The sequence below is a fragment of the Aotus nancymaae genome, unplaced genomic scaffold (genome assembly GCF_030222135.1).
Source record: "Aotus nancymaae isolate 86718 unplaced genomic scaffold, 86718_ANA_hifiasm-v0.15.2.pri h1tg000036l, whole genome shotgun sequence".
In the NCBI taxonomy this organism is placed as follows: Eukaryota; Metazoa; Chordata; class Mammalia; order Primates; family Aotidae; genus Aotus; species Aotus nancymaae.
Genome location: NW_026988450.1, coordinates 37,345,241 through 37,360,911, shown reverse-complemented (window position 1 = coordinate 37,360,911; position 15,671 = coordinate 37,345,241). Strand labels below are relative to the sequence as shown.

Genomic DNA, 15,671 nt, shown 5'->3' with positions numbered 1-15,671 from the left:
GATCATTAAAAATATCTGGAGAAAACAGATGCTGGAGAGGATGTGGAGAAATAGGAATGCTTTTACACTGTTGGTGGGAGTGTGAAATTAGTTCAGCCATTGTGAAAGACAGTGTGGTGATTCCTCAAGGATCTAGAAATAGAAATACCATTTGACCTAGCAATCCCATTACTGGGTATATACCCAGAAGATTATAAATCATTCTATTCTAAAGACACATGCACACATATGTTTATTGTGGCACTGTTCACAGTAGCAAAGACTTGGATCTAACCCAAATGCCCATCAATGATAGACTGGATAAAGAAAATGTGGCACATATACACCAAGGAATATTATGCAGCCATAAAAAAGGATGAGTTCTTGTCCTTTGCAGGGACATGGATGAAGCTGGAAACCATCATTCTCAGCAAAATGATCCAAGAACAGAAAATCAAACACTACCTGTTCTCACTCATAAGTGGGTATTGAACAATGAGAACACATGGACCTAGGGATAGGAACATCACACACTGGGGCCTGTCGGGAGTTGGGGGGACAGGGGAAGGATAGCAGGGGAATGGAGGGATTGGGGAGGGATAGCATTAGGAGACATACCTAATGTAGATGATGGGGTGATGGATGCAGCAAACCACCATGGCACGTGTATACATATGTAACAAACTTGCACGTTCTGCACATGTACCCCAGAACTTAAAGTATAATGATAAAAATAAACATAAAAAAAGAAAATATACCAAAAAAAGCTCAATTGTTAATTTAAGAGTCTAGCAGGAAACTTACTATCACGTATGTTTTAATGGATATGCCAAATGAGTTTTTTTCTGTAACTGAAAAAAGATGAAATACATGCTGAGTAGTCTTTTTTAAAAGATTTCTTTTTTGCCATTTTATATCTTGTAGAAAAATAAAGCTTTGTCTGAAGGCCAAGATTTATTCCAAGGAGGGATCAATTTCCACTCTTCAAGGATACCAAAGAGGTTTCAAATCACATTCAATATTGCTCAATTAGTTGAAAGTGAGTTTCATTGTGGACCCTATATTTTTCTGCATCCCTGTCATTACTCATAGTAATGAACTAATATTTAAGATCCAATTCGGACCTCTTATGAGGGTGAAATTAATTACTTTATTTAGGTCAATTATATTGAACTCTACGCTCAAATATTTTACAAATAGTACAGCTTTGTTTGTTTATTCCTTTGTTTAATTTATTTGCCTGTTGTAAGAACATTACCTGTGATTTGATTCTGTAATATATCATCTATTTCTTTTCTCAGTTCAATCATGGGCAAGGATAAGATTTCCTATTCTTTATTTAATGTAACCTTAGGAATGACTTGATAAATTTTACAATATAATTTGACACCCATCTGCTGTAATTTTTTTTTAAAGCTTTGATTGTATTTTGAGCCATGTTGGTAAATGAACAAAGTAAATAGACTTGGTGTGGGAGGAGGCAGTAGAAACAAACTCTAGAATAAGCACAGATTAATTGCACAAAGTGATTAGTTTTAGAATCCGTAACATTTGGTTGAGATACTATCCTTTTACTTGTAAATGTCATTCAACCTCATAAAGGAAAATTATAAAAAGGAAGTGACCATTATCTCTTTTATATGATCAGAACCAGAAAAGAGTGTTATGAGGGAAAGAGGTGAGGGGATGGGCCCATGCCACTTTAAGAGTATAAGGGTTTAAAACACCATAGTACATTAGGGATTTCTCCAAGAAGCCATTTGTTTCAGTTTAGTCACTTCCTTTTATAAGAGACAGCAACTCAGCTCAAAATGGCTTAAGCAAAGAAGTATTTGGCTTACATTTTCTTACTTCAGGTATAAATGGATCTTCCTGTTCATACCATGCCAGTCAATAAACTAAATGTTATTGGTTCTGAATCACATGACAGTATCTTCTATCCATATTTAATCCAATCACTATGGTTGAAAGAATGACATGCTCTAATAAAACCATCCCTAGATTCTGTGATCATCCCTGGAACCAATGGCATCTAGACCTCATAGGCTAATACTTAATGAGGCATGGATTCTCAAGGAAAATTGGAGTGCACTTACCATGAGGAAGATGAATGAATGCCAGGCAGACAAATTAACAGGTGTCTACTAAACCATCTGAAAAATAAAAACACTAGACATTAGACATTTATTAGCATTGCTAGAGGCCAGGTGTGGTAGCTCACACCTGTAATCCCAGCACACTGGGAGGCTGAGGCTTGAGGTCAGGAGATTGAGACCAGCCTAGCCAATATGGTGAAACTCCGTCTCTATTAAAAACGTAAAAATTAGCCAGCCTGTAGTCCCAGCTACTCAGGAGGCTGAGTCAGGAGAAAAGCTTGAACCTGAGAAGTGGAGGTTGCAGTGAGCTGAGATCACACCATTGTACTCCAGCCTGGCCATCACGGTGAGATTATGTCTCAAAAAAAGCAAAACAAAACAAAAACCAATCATTACTAGAGAAAGTGAGACAAGACATCCTATTGCGAAACTGGCTATTGTCATTTTAGTTAAAGTATTCAGTTAAATAAGCCTCTGTTTATCTGCTCTAAGATACTGTATAACAGCAACATGGCTCAATTACTCTTCTTATCACATATTATATTGCACAGCATAGTGTATCTCCTTACTTGATTAAACTATTTTTGAATTGCATTGTTGCAAAATAATTTTGTTAGATATTGCATATTAAATAACCTGGTTAATTTATTGCTTTTCTGATAGTTTTATTTCTTAACAGGAAGAATATACTTTGAAAGCATAAAAGGAACAAAACCATTCACTTAAACATCTGATTTTAATATGGTGGTTTCTAATTCTTTTTTGTAGTCAATTATTTTCCTTTCAAATGGAATCTAACTTAAAAGCAGCTTTAAGAAGGCTTATTAAAAGGAATTACTAAACAGCAGTGCTGGTCTTGGTAACAGAGCATTAACAAAAGGAGAAATAATTAATTATTTAAAAAGCTATTCACAAAGCTTTGTTCCAAACCACACAACCTTATATGTTTACCTGTTCTGATACCATTTAACAGTTGAAAAATCAATTCCCAATCCCATTCTATTCAAAGGCTCATCAGTGCCCTGCTAACAGGAACCCTGGGCTAACAGTCAGTGTGCAATGGACTCTCAGCCTATCATCTTCTTAATTTGTTCCATTTGCAAAGCAAATCTACACACTGACCTTTTAAATGAATAACTACTCTGAAATGGCCTCAAATAATATAACTGATGAATTACCTCCTTTTCTTCTGTCTCTTTAAACAGATCATTTTTTTCTGACATCTCCCAATGTTTCCTGCTACTAAAATGTTCACGCTGTTCATCCAGTCTTCTGTGGATCTGTATAAATTTACTCCTATGGATAGCTGGAAGTTCAAAAGGATAATATTTATCTTTGTGAAAGGTGTGTATGATGAAAACATCAAGTTAAAATTTGCTCTATTTGCTTCCAACCTACCCTTCCACACACATCTCCTGCCGGATTTGAATTATCTCAAGTTATGTTTAACCGTCTAAACACATTCTTCCAAAGCATTCTGCATAAGCCAGCATTTTCTCAGGTAAATGTTCCTTGATTTCTGGTGGGGTGTGATTTCTGTGATTTCTAGCTTTAGAAAATTGCATACTTTTTACTACTAAATATATCAATATTTTCCATAATGTTGTATGCCAGCCCATGTTAGGAGAGAGAATTAAGCAGATGAATAAAGAGACTTTAGAGTTGAAAAGTTTGGTATAAGTATTTTGGAAAGAAAACTGTGGCCAAAATCTCAGAAAATGTTTGATTGCCCTGGGGTTACTGATGAATAAGGTAGTTTAGAGACCGTGATTTGAGCTGTCACTAGTTTATAAGCCATAATTATTTCCTGGAACAGCATTCAGCTGCAATATAATTTGAGAAGTCAGCTATAAAAAATACATATATTTTCAACTTTAGATTATGAGAGAAAAAATGAAAGAGTCATAGCACATCTAAGTTCCAGCATATGTCCATGTAGTGGGCTGTGGAATGGAGTCTTCAAGCTAGTGTTGAAATTGAATAGATCTTTAGAACTATATTGTTGGGCATGTTTAAAACATGAATGTTAGACTATTTCCCTGATGACAGTAGGAACTGACATCAAGAAGATTATAAGTTGGGACTCACTTCCCTCTCTAATACTTGGGGAAAATATAATAATTGGGAGATTCAATATTAAGAGAAGCAGGAGGCAGCCAAATCCCTGGCAGGTAGGGGTGGGTCCCCAGTGAAACCCCACCTCCAAGCCAAAGACAATTTAAGGCCTGAAAGTCAAGCTACAAGTTATATCCATGCACCAGATTAGAAACTTGTATTCATGTTTGGTGCCTTTTTCTCTGATTGATCCCCACCCTTTCCTACTTGGTTTTCTACACTGTTATGCTCACCTTTGAGTGATGTCTTCAATTTATTTAATGTTTTTTGCATACTCAGAAACGACTGGCACATACTTCCCATTCCCAACCACATGGGGGACTTTCCCACCTTCAGGTAGGGAAACCACCCTCTGTGTCGCCTCTTTGCTGAGAGCTTTCCTTTTGCATAATAAATTCTATTCCACTCACTCTCTGGTATCCATGCACATAATTTTTTCTGGTTGTGAGACAAGAACTGAGACATAGCTGAGCTAAGGATCAGAAAGACCTCAATAGTATGACAGTAAAGGAAGTTTTTATATTGACTAGTGATGTATTTCATGAATCTGAATAAAGGGGTTCTCTTTCAATGAAGAAAAACAATGGTGTCAATTTAATGCCATTAGCACCATTATCTCTCCTGGCTTGTAATATATTAGAATGGGAGGTTGACCCATTTCCACTTCAGAAAGTAACAGGGCTAATGGCACTCTAGGGAAAACTGAGTCTTAGTGAAGGCAAAGGAAGAAGAAAATATTTCATTTAGATCCTGAAGTTATATACAAGTTTTGGAGCACAGTGGTGGGGAAACAAAATCAAAAGGAAGAAGCATTAGCTGTCAAACGATGAATGTGCATAAGGGGATAATTGAAAGCTTGCATTTTCACATGGTAGAGGGTAGAAGTGAAAAAGATTGACAGCTTGATGAAAATAGTGATTTTTGCTCAGTTTCAAAGTGTATATTACTAATAATTTTTTCTTGTATCTCTGAAGAAATCTCTTCCAAAAAGCTAGTTGGGAAGATTATTTAGATTACAGTATATCTACTTTCTATTGGAAAAAGTTAGTTGAAATTTCTAGGAGAACCCAGGCTTCAGAAAGTTGCAAAAGTGAAGATGGCTGTAGAGAATTTAGAGAAAAATACTTTGATCAAAGATTGCCAAGTGATTTATATTCTCAATCACTCACTTCCCAATGGAAATGCATATAGTCTCTCTGTGGCTATAAACACAAAGCTTTATTAGAAAATCTATATATCCACTGGGAAAATGGCCCTTGGTTAGAATTTCTTTTACCCCACATGGAAGATATCAATGATTATCCAATGGGTCTTCTGCCAAGAGAATCACAACAGGTGGCATGTGATCTTTGAGGGTATTTATTGCATTTTCTCACCATGCTATATATCACTAATCCAATAAGCTTATATTACTTAATTTCTTATTTTTGGATTTTATTTTTGAGTGTTTCTTATAGGATATCATCTTAAATATACATTGTCTACATTTAAGACTTCCAACCTCTAACAATTGCATTTATTTATTTTGCTAGAAATAACATGACTAAGAATATAAATATAAGTAAGAATACGATGATTTTTAAAATATCTAATATTTCTGTAGGACTAACTAGGTGTGAAAAAACTAACATTTTTTAAATGCATAATATCATTACAGTCTTTTTATTGACATAGTTATGTGTGTCCTGTCTTCTATTTAAAATAAATTAAATCGATTGCTAGGAACAGTATGTGATGTTTTCCATTTAAGGTAGTGGTGAGTTTACTGTCCTCCAGATAGATTATTTGTCCTTATGAATGCAGATAAATAAAATAATTGTTATAGGAATAGAGATGGGATGACAAGACAACACATGCTGTAGTCTGACTGGGCTACTGACTACAATACTAGTCAACATTAAACTAGTATGAGACTCCTGTGAATTATAAACTGAAAGATTAGATTGGTAGAGGACTCCTAAGAGGTCATGCAGAAATCAATAAAGGAGTGTTTCCTACTATATTCCTTCCAGATAGTAATCTGTTTAAACATTCTAGTGATGAGATAACTATAATTTTTGGTTTTTCTTTATAAATTACTTAACCCATAGATTTATCTCAAGAAAGCTTTAGTCATCCCCATTAGGACAATCTATTAAGATTATTCTTAAATTTAATGTAATTATTGAAAATAACTGCTATATCTTCTTTTTTAAGTTTTATTTTAAGTTCTGAAATACATGTGCAGATCATGCAGGATTGTTCATATGTATACACATGCCATACATAAGGTTTGCTGCATCAATCCTCCTGTCATCTACATTAGGTATTTCTCCTAATGTTATCCCTCCCCAAGCCCCCTCCCCACCCCCTGCTATCCCTCCCCTAGCTCCACCCTCAACAACGGGGCCTGGTGTGTGATGTTCCCCTCCCTGTGTCCATGTGTTCTCATTGTTCAACACCCACTTATGAGTGAGAATATGTGGTGTTTGGTTTTCTATTCTTGTATCAGTTTGCCGAGAATTATGGTTTTCAGCTTCATCCATGTCCCTGCAAAAGAGATGAACTCATCCTTTTTTATGACTACATAGTATTCCATGGTGTATATGTGCCACATTTTCTTTGTCCAGTCTATCATTGATGGGCATTTGGATTGGTTCCAAGTCTTTGCTATTGTGAACAGTGCCACAATAAACATATGTGTGCATGTGTCCTTAGAATAGAATGATTTATAATCCTTTGGACATATACCCAGTAATAGGATTGCTGGGTCAAATGGTATTTGTCATCCTAGACCCTTGAGGAATTGCCACACTGTCTTCCACAATGGTTGAACTAATTTCACACTCCCACCAATGGCGTAAAAGCATTCCTATTTCTCCACATCCTTTCCAGCATCTGCTGTCTTCAGATTTTTTAATGATCACCATTCTAACTGGTGAGAGATGGTATCTCAATGTAGTTTTGATTTGAATTTCTCTAATGAGCAGTGATAATGAGATTTTTTTCATATGTTTGCTGGCTGCATAAATGTCTTTTTTTGAAAAGTGTCTGTTCATATGCTTCACCCACTTTTTGATGGGGTTGTTTTTTTCTTGTAAATTTGTTTAAGTTTTTTTAGATTCTGGATATTAGCCCTTTGTCAGGTGGGTAGGTTGCAAAAATTTTTTCCCATTCTGTTGTTTGTCAGTTCACTCCAGTGAAAGTTTCTTTGGCTGTGCAGAAGGCCTTATGTTTAATTAGATCCCATTAGTCTATTTTGGCTTTTGTTGCCATTGCTTTTGGTGTTCTTGCCAATGCCTTTGTCCTGAATGGTATTGCCAAGGTTTTCTTCGAGGGTTTTTATGATGTTAGGTCTTATGTTTAAATTTTTAATCCATCTGGAGTTAATTTTTGTATAAAGTGTAAGAAAGGGGTCCAGTTTCAGCTTTCTGCATATGGCTAGCCAGTTTTCCCAACACCATTTATTAAATAGGGAATCCTTTCCCCATTGCTTGTCTTTGTCAGGTTTGTCAAAGATCAGATGGTTGCAGATGTGTGGCATTACTTCTGAAGCCTCTGTTCCATTCCATTGGTCTATATCTCTGTTTTTGGTACCAGTACCATGCTGTTTTGATTACTGTAGCCATGCAGTATAGCTTGAAGTCAAGTAGCCAGGTAGCGTGCTGCCTCCAGCTTTTTTTTTTTTTTTTTTTTTGCTTTGAAATGGAGTGTCTTGGCTATGTGGGCTATTTTTTATTTCCATATGAAGTTTAAGGTGTTTTTTTTTCTAGCTCTGTGATGAAAGTCAATGGTATCTTGATTGGGATAGCATTGAATCTATAAATTACTTTGGGCAGTATGACCATTTTCACAATATTGATTCTTCCTAACCATGAGCATGGAATGTTTTTCTGTCTGTTTGTGTCCTCTCTTATTTCCTTGAGCAGTGGTTTGTAGTTCTTCTTGAAGAGGTCCTTCACATACCTTGTTAGCTGTATTCCTAGGTATTTTATAATTTTGTAGCAATTGTGAATGGGAGTTCACTCATGATTTGGCTCTCTGTCTGTCATTGGTTTATAGGAATGCTTGTGATTTTTGCACATTGATTTTGTATCCTGAGACTTTGCTGAAGTTGCTTATCAGCTTAAGGAGATTTTGGGCTGAGACAATGGGGTCTTGTAAATATACAATCATGTTGTCTGCAAATAGAAACAATTTGACTTACTCTTTTCCGAATTGAATACACTTATTTCTTTTTCTTGCCTGATTGCTCTGGCCAGAACTTCCAATACTATGTTGAATAGAAGTGGTGAGAGAGGGCACTCTTGTATTTTGCCAGTTTTCAAAGGGAATGCTTCCAGTCTTTGCTCATTCAGTATGATATTGGCTGTGGGTTTGTCATAAATATATTTTATTATTTTGAGGTACATTCCATCAATACCTAGTTTATTGAGAGTTTTTAGCACAAAGAGCTGTTGAATCTTGTCAAAGGCCTTCTCTGCATCTATTGAAATAATCATGGGATTTTGTCTTTGGTTCTGTTTATAGATTTGCATATGTTAAACCAGTCTTAAATTCCAGGGATGAAGCCAATTTGATGGTGATGGATAAGCTTTTAGATGTGCAGTTGGATTTGGTTTGCTTGTATTTTATTGAAGATTTTTGCATCAGTGTTCACCATGGACATTGGCCTGAATTTTTGTTGTTGTTGTTGTTGTTGAGTCTCTGCCTGGTTTTGGTATCAGGATGATTTGGGTCTCATAAAATGAGTTAGGGAGGATTCCCTCTTTTTGTATTGTTTGGAATAGTTTTAGAAGGAATGGTACCTGCTTCTCTTTGTATGTCTGGTAGAATTCTTCTGCAAATGCATCTGGCCCTGGGCTTCTTTTGGTTGGTAGGCTATTAATTGCTGCCTCAACTTCAGACCTTGTTATTGGTCTATTCAGGGATTCAATTTCATCCTGGTTTAGTCTTGGGAGGGTGTAAGTGTCCAGGAATTTATCCATTTCTTAGATTTACTGGTTTATGTACATAGAGGTGTTTGTAGTAATCTCTGATGGTAGTCTGTATTTCTGTGGAATTGGTGGTTATATGCCCTTTATAGTTTTTTATTGCATCTATTTTATTCTTCTCTCTTTTTTCCTAGTCTGGTTAGTGGAGCAATTCTGAAAGATTTTGTCACCACCAGGCCTGCCTTACAAGAGCTCCTAAAGGAAGCACTAAACATGGAAAGGAACAACCAGCCACTGCAAAAACATACCAAATTGTAACGACCATTGAAACAATGAAGAAACTGCATCAACTAACGGGCAAAACAACCAGCTAGCATCAAAATGCCAGGATCAAATTCACACATAACTATATTAACCTTAAATATAAATGGGATAAATGCCCCAATCAAAAGACACAGACTGGCAAACTGGATAAAGAGACAAGAGCCATCAGTGTGCTGTATTCAGGAGACCCATCTCACTTGCAAAGACACACATAGGCTCAAAATGAAGGGATGGATGAAGATTTCCCAAGCAAATGGAGAGAGAGAGAAAAAAAGAAGGAGTTGCAATCCTAGCCTCTGATAAAACAGACTTTAAACCAACAAAGATCAAAAGAGACAAAGAAGGGCATTACATAATGGTAAAGGGATCAATGCAACAAGAAGAGCTAACTATCCTAAATATATATGCACTCAATGCAGGAGCACCCAGATACATAAAGCAAGTTCTTAATGACCTACAAAGAGACTTAGACTCCTACACAACAATAGTGGGAGACTTAAACACTCCACTGTCAATATTAGACAGATCAATGAGACTGAAAATTAACAAGGATATCCAGGACTTGAACTCAGAGCTGGATCAAATGGACCTAACAGACATCTACAGAACTCTCTACTCCAAATCTACATAATACACATTCTTCTCAGCACTACATTGCACTTACTCTAAAATTGATCACATAATTGGAAGTAAATCACTCCACAGCAAATGCAAAAGAACAAAAATCATAACAAACAGTCTCTCAGACCACAGTGCAATCAAATTAGAACTCAGGATTAAGAAACTCACTCAAAACTGTACAACTACATGGAAACTGAATAACCTGCTCCTGTATGACTACTGGATAAATAATGAAATGAAGGCAGAAATAGAGATATTCTTCAAAACCAATGAAAGCAAAGACATAACATACCAGAATCTCTGGGACACATTTAAAGCAGTGTCTAGAGGGAAATTTATAGCACTAAATGCCCACATGAGAAACAAAAAAGATCTAAAATGGACACCCTAACCTCAAAATTAAAAGAACTAGAGGAGCAAGATCAAATAAATCAAAAGCTAGCAGAAGACAAGAAATAACTAAGATCAGAGCAGAAGTGAAGGATATAGAGACACACACACACACACACAAATCCCTTCAAAAAATCAATAAATCCAGGAGTTGGTTTTTCAAAAAGATCAACAAAATAGAAAATAACTACTGTATCTTCTAACTTTGGATTAGGCACACCTTTGATAAGATATCTTCTATGTTCCCAGGTTGTCTTGAAACTTCCTCCGAGTTATCTATGCAACAGTATACTTCTTATGTGGTCACAGAATCAGCTATGTGTACCCTCTACTTTGTTTTTGTTAGGTTTCCATTTGCTTTTGCAATGTAGCTTTTATAATTTGTCAATTAAAGTGTGTAAATGGAAATGTAGCTCTTACAATTTATCAATTAAAGTGTGTAAAAAGAGAATACAACAGAATATTAAAATATTGTGTAGTATCAGACAACTATGGTAGAAAATAATCTAACAGTTCCAGTAGACAAACCACTAAAATCAAAGAACAACAAGAATTAGCATGATAGCAGATTGGTAGATTAAAATAGCAATGCAATAACATTTATCAATCATACTAAAATTTATTTCTACATTCTAGAAGAAAGTTTTGGTAACTAGACCTCAGAGGAAGGACCCATGGAATTCTATGAGGAAAGTCTTGGAATTTAGGAATGGTCATTGGAACACAACAGAAAATTTGTCATTTCCTTTAATGAGTTAGTAAACATAGGAACATTGTAATTTAACTGCAGTATAAGTTCAGAGCAACAGAGGAATAAAGATATGATTCAGCTACATCATTGTATTATTGAATCTGCTGCTTTGTTTTGTTTTGTTTTTTATTCCCTTGATTAGGAAATGGGATTGAATCCCTACCCTGGACCAGAGCCGTCTGGGCCTGCATTTAGAGCTTCATCTGATGAATTTAGGAACAAGGAACCAGACAGGTTATTACACCAGAATTTATCTTACTGAATTTGGAGCACTAGTTTATAAAATGCTTTTCTGGATATTGAAGAGTTTATTCATTGTAAAATTTTACTTTCAATTACTCCCCTATATCATCTAGTCCACAAAATGGCAGGTAACAATAGGCTTATTATACAATACTTAACGGCATTATAATTCTGGTTCTCTAACACAAACATTTTAATGAAATGCTACCTTATTTTCTCTGTCTAGAATAGCAACTGCTCAATAATTCCAAAGATGCTAATTATATTATATATTTACATGTAAAATATTCATGCATTTGAGTCTTGTGATGAAGTATAATATACTTTGAGCTCTAAACAGTAGTTTTGAAATAGGAGTTTGCCAAATGAAGCTGTAACTATTTCTCAAGTCACAGTTTCTTTTAGTCTCAGTTCTCTATTAAAAGAAAGTAGCAACAACTAGTCTACTCTTTTCACATAACCTTGTAACAATCACAATAACTGATGTGAAGAGAAACTCTGGAAGGCATGAACAACCTTTGCTTTCTTTCTAGTCTCTAGTCTATGTCAAGTGTTAGTAACTGATCAGCCCACACCAGGAGCACAAGGATTGTGGCTTTAATGTTGCTTGGGTTCACCCAGTTCAGAAATTCCTCCTAAACAATACCCAGTAACTTACTTTTTATTTCCTTTCATTTCATAAGAACAGTGTAAGTTGTAGTTGAGAAGAATATAACTTCTACTAGGAATTAACTGTACACAGAATACTAAATATTTAACAAATATATAAGTGGTTATAAAAATAAGGATGATAATGATACTAAGTAACATCAAGTAATAATATCTATCATTCATTAAGACCATGATAGAGCAGTACTACAGAGTATTAATTTATTCTCTACAATCTATGCTTGAGATATTCTTATTACCATTTTATTGATTAAAATGAAACAAAACAAAAATACCATATTTCAGGATGTTAAATATTACACTCAAAATGAAGAATCAGGAATTGGATTCAGGTTGACCTGTCTTTAAACCAATAATAGCCACTATGATTAACTGAGTATATAGCAGTAGGTATGTTTCTGTGTAAACTATCAAGTATTACTTAGTGCTTTAACAATAACAATAGGGAATATGAGTTCCTTGCACTTGCTGCAGTGCTTGCTATATTATTGAATCTTGTTTTAATACCAAAAATTATTCTCTTTTCAATGAGATATTTAGGTAAACCCAGACAGGTATGGTTAAGGGAACGTGTTTGTTCTTACATTATATGTAACTTACAAATTCATAATACAGATTAAATGTTTATCTTTTTCCTAGATACTGTCCAATAAAAAGAATTTATAACTAACAATGATATATGGTGTACTTCAGACAAACCAAACTTTCAGTGTAATATTCTTATAGGTCTGTTTTCATTATGCATTTTCCTTTGCCTTTATTTATTCCAAAACTTACATCCCTATAATGTGAGTCTAAGTTTTGTTCTGATCATATTTATTCAAGTAAAACTCTTCACTATTACAACTCAAAGTTTCTAAAAAATTATACTTGCATTGGATATAGGTCTTGTCCACCTTCCCAAACTCCCTCAACTGCCTTCACCATAATTGTTCTTGGTTGATGCTCCACTTCTTCTAGATGACCTCTTCTTTTCTAGACTTGGAAGAAATGCTTCGCTTGCTGCATGGCCACCAAGAGAACAGAGGCAGATTGAAGTTTCAGTGACTAAACTCCCTGTGGGATGAAACTTAAATCTGTAGAATATGTGTAGGGAGAAAGGTGGCAGGTAAATTCTTCTGCCATTTGCTCTTCCAGAAATCTGGAGTTGCACTAAAGAAGTAATCACCCTGCTGACTGACCTGCTTTATCTTTTACAGCTCCTTGTGAAGTCATGCTTCTCATTGTTTTGCATCTTTTTTTAGCATCTCTAGTCATTTTTTTCCCCTAAATATTCTCATAAGTAAATCTTTGGTATTATATACTTGGCTTTCTAGAAAGCTATAATAACACTTAAAATTACTAAGAATTTGTTAATTTTATTTTTAGTGTCCTTAGGTCAGTGATTTTTAAAATTGTTTTTTTTTTTTTTTGATGGAGGAACAATTTCTTCAAACACATTATCAGAAGGAAATCAACATGTTTAAGTAGAGGAACAGCTGCTAAATTGAAGTAACAATTGGTGTGTGTGTTTGTGTGTAAGTGTATGTGTGTGTTGTCTGGAATCCTAACTCTTCATCTTGCTTTCCCTTGAGGAAATGCTGAAGTACATCTTAGGAAACCATAGAGCTTACTGCTCAGCAGATGATTTGGAATTAAGTGCTCTATTTCTGATGCTCCTTGTTACTTCATATCCTTGTAAAAATGCAGGACCTTCTGAGGTGTGATTCTCCTCTAATATAAACTTAGCAGAAAGCCTTGCTAAGATTGATGGAGATGAGAATACTGTCTCCTCTTTGTTATTGTAGAAGGAGTTATTTTCTCTCTCTCTCTGTTTTTCTCTTTCTCTTTCTCTCTCTCTCTCCCTCTCTCTGTTGCTCGCTCTCTCTCTCTCTCTCTCTCTCTCTCTCTCTCTCTCTCTCTCTCTGTCAGGAAAAGAGCAACTTATATTCCAAATACTCCATAAAAAATAATGTTTCCCCATTTCTGAGAAGATTTTTACTTTTTGTTTTTTTCCAACTTACATTGCACCACCCACTTTTCTGGCACTCTGGCTGTATCTGCTTGAATTTTCTTACTGGACTCTTACATGTGCACATACATATTTATTATAGAAATATTTTCAAACCACAAAGGGATAAGGAAATATAAAGTATTATAAGAATTATAAGAGCTTTACTAGTTTTTAAAATTGAACTATCTGCATGCAATTATACAAAGGGTCTACTAGAATTTGCATTTCATTAATACCCAAAATTCAACTGAATAAGCATTTATTGAGAGCATACTTTCTTTAAGATCCTTTACTAAGAAAAAGAATCACCCAAATATAAATGTCATAATCCACTAGAAAATATAAAAAGTACACAACAATGACTCAATTCAGATTGTACTACGTGATACCAACAGATGGAAACAAAGGCATTTGTTATGGGAACACAAAAGCATTAGGTGATTAGTATTGAGTAAGAGGATCAAGGAAGGCTTCATGGAGTAGATGACAGTTGAACTGAAACTTGAACTACTTCAACAGCCTAAGAAGATAAAAGGTACAGAGAGAGCATCACAAGCAAAATATGGAGGTGTGATATGCTCAGATTACAAGTATTCTGAGAACTAAAGAGGATAGTTTTCACTTGTAAAGCAATTACCAACAGTAGTCAAAGCATTTTAGAAGGCAGAACGCACTATTACAAATCATGCTGAAGCACTGCTCCACAATGGCAAATTTTTAAAATGCTTGACACATGTTTGGTGTAAACGTTGTGCAATATCCAATATAGCTCATAGGGTGTCTTGAATAAGATCTAGAGGAGAAGTGTGAATGAAATCCCATGTCTAATTTGTGCCTTAGATATTTAAAATTTCCAACTAAAAGTTATCATTCCATTTGTGTAAATAAGTCAGGGGTCCAAAAATATCATAGAAAAGCAGCTAGGATAACAGAAATTTCAGAAGAGTGTCTATCATAGTTTATGGAAATAAAGGAGGCCCTAATTTGTACCGTTTAAAGTCCATGTTAAACCAAGACTCTTCCCAAGGTTTTTACCTCCCATCAATGCTGCCCAGAGAACTTACAAAGGACGTCAGCTGCTCACCCTTTCCAGAGACATCCCTGCTTCTTGACAGCCCTTGTCTCCTTAACATACCTCCAGCCTTCTTCAAGCAGCATCGGGTCTGCTCTGAATCTAGGTCTGCTTAGACTTAAAGTCTCTGCTTCTGTGCTATTCTGAAAGTCAAAGGAGAGATTTCCCAATTAAACCAGAACATGTGCAGCTATGCTTGCAAATGTATCACATTAGCTTGGATTCAAGTATAAGTCCAAAAACCTGTAGTCAACCTCCTACTTACATCTGTGAATAAGCACATAAGCAACTGCAGGGTTGTTCAGGCTAAACAGATGGATGGTCCTGTCAGGAACAGATTGTGGTAGAGCTAGGATGTAGGATGAAATGCCACCCCCTCTGAACTGAGAAACATACTCACTAGCAGGAAAGACGTCCTTTTTAATGTAGATATTCTTTTTAAATTCTTCACATTTAACTGATACTAAGGAAAGCTTAAATCCTTTTGTCCTCCAAACATTTTTTT

General features: G+C 35.4%; 1 long non-coding RNA gene across 1 annotated transcript; it reads left to right on the top strand.

Annotated features, from left to right (window-relative positions):
- Positions 1–919: 919 nt before the first annotated feature.
- LOC135278026 (uncharacterized) lies at positions 920–10,755 on the top strand. The gene is made up of 3 exons (XR_010345575.1): positions 920–1,018; positions 3,281–3,419; positions 9,298–10,755. It is a non-coding gene; the product is annotated as an uncharacterized LOC135278026 (long non-coding RNA).
- The last annotated feature ends 4,916 nt before the right edge of the window (positions 10,756–15,671 follow it).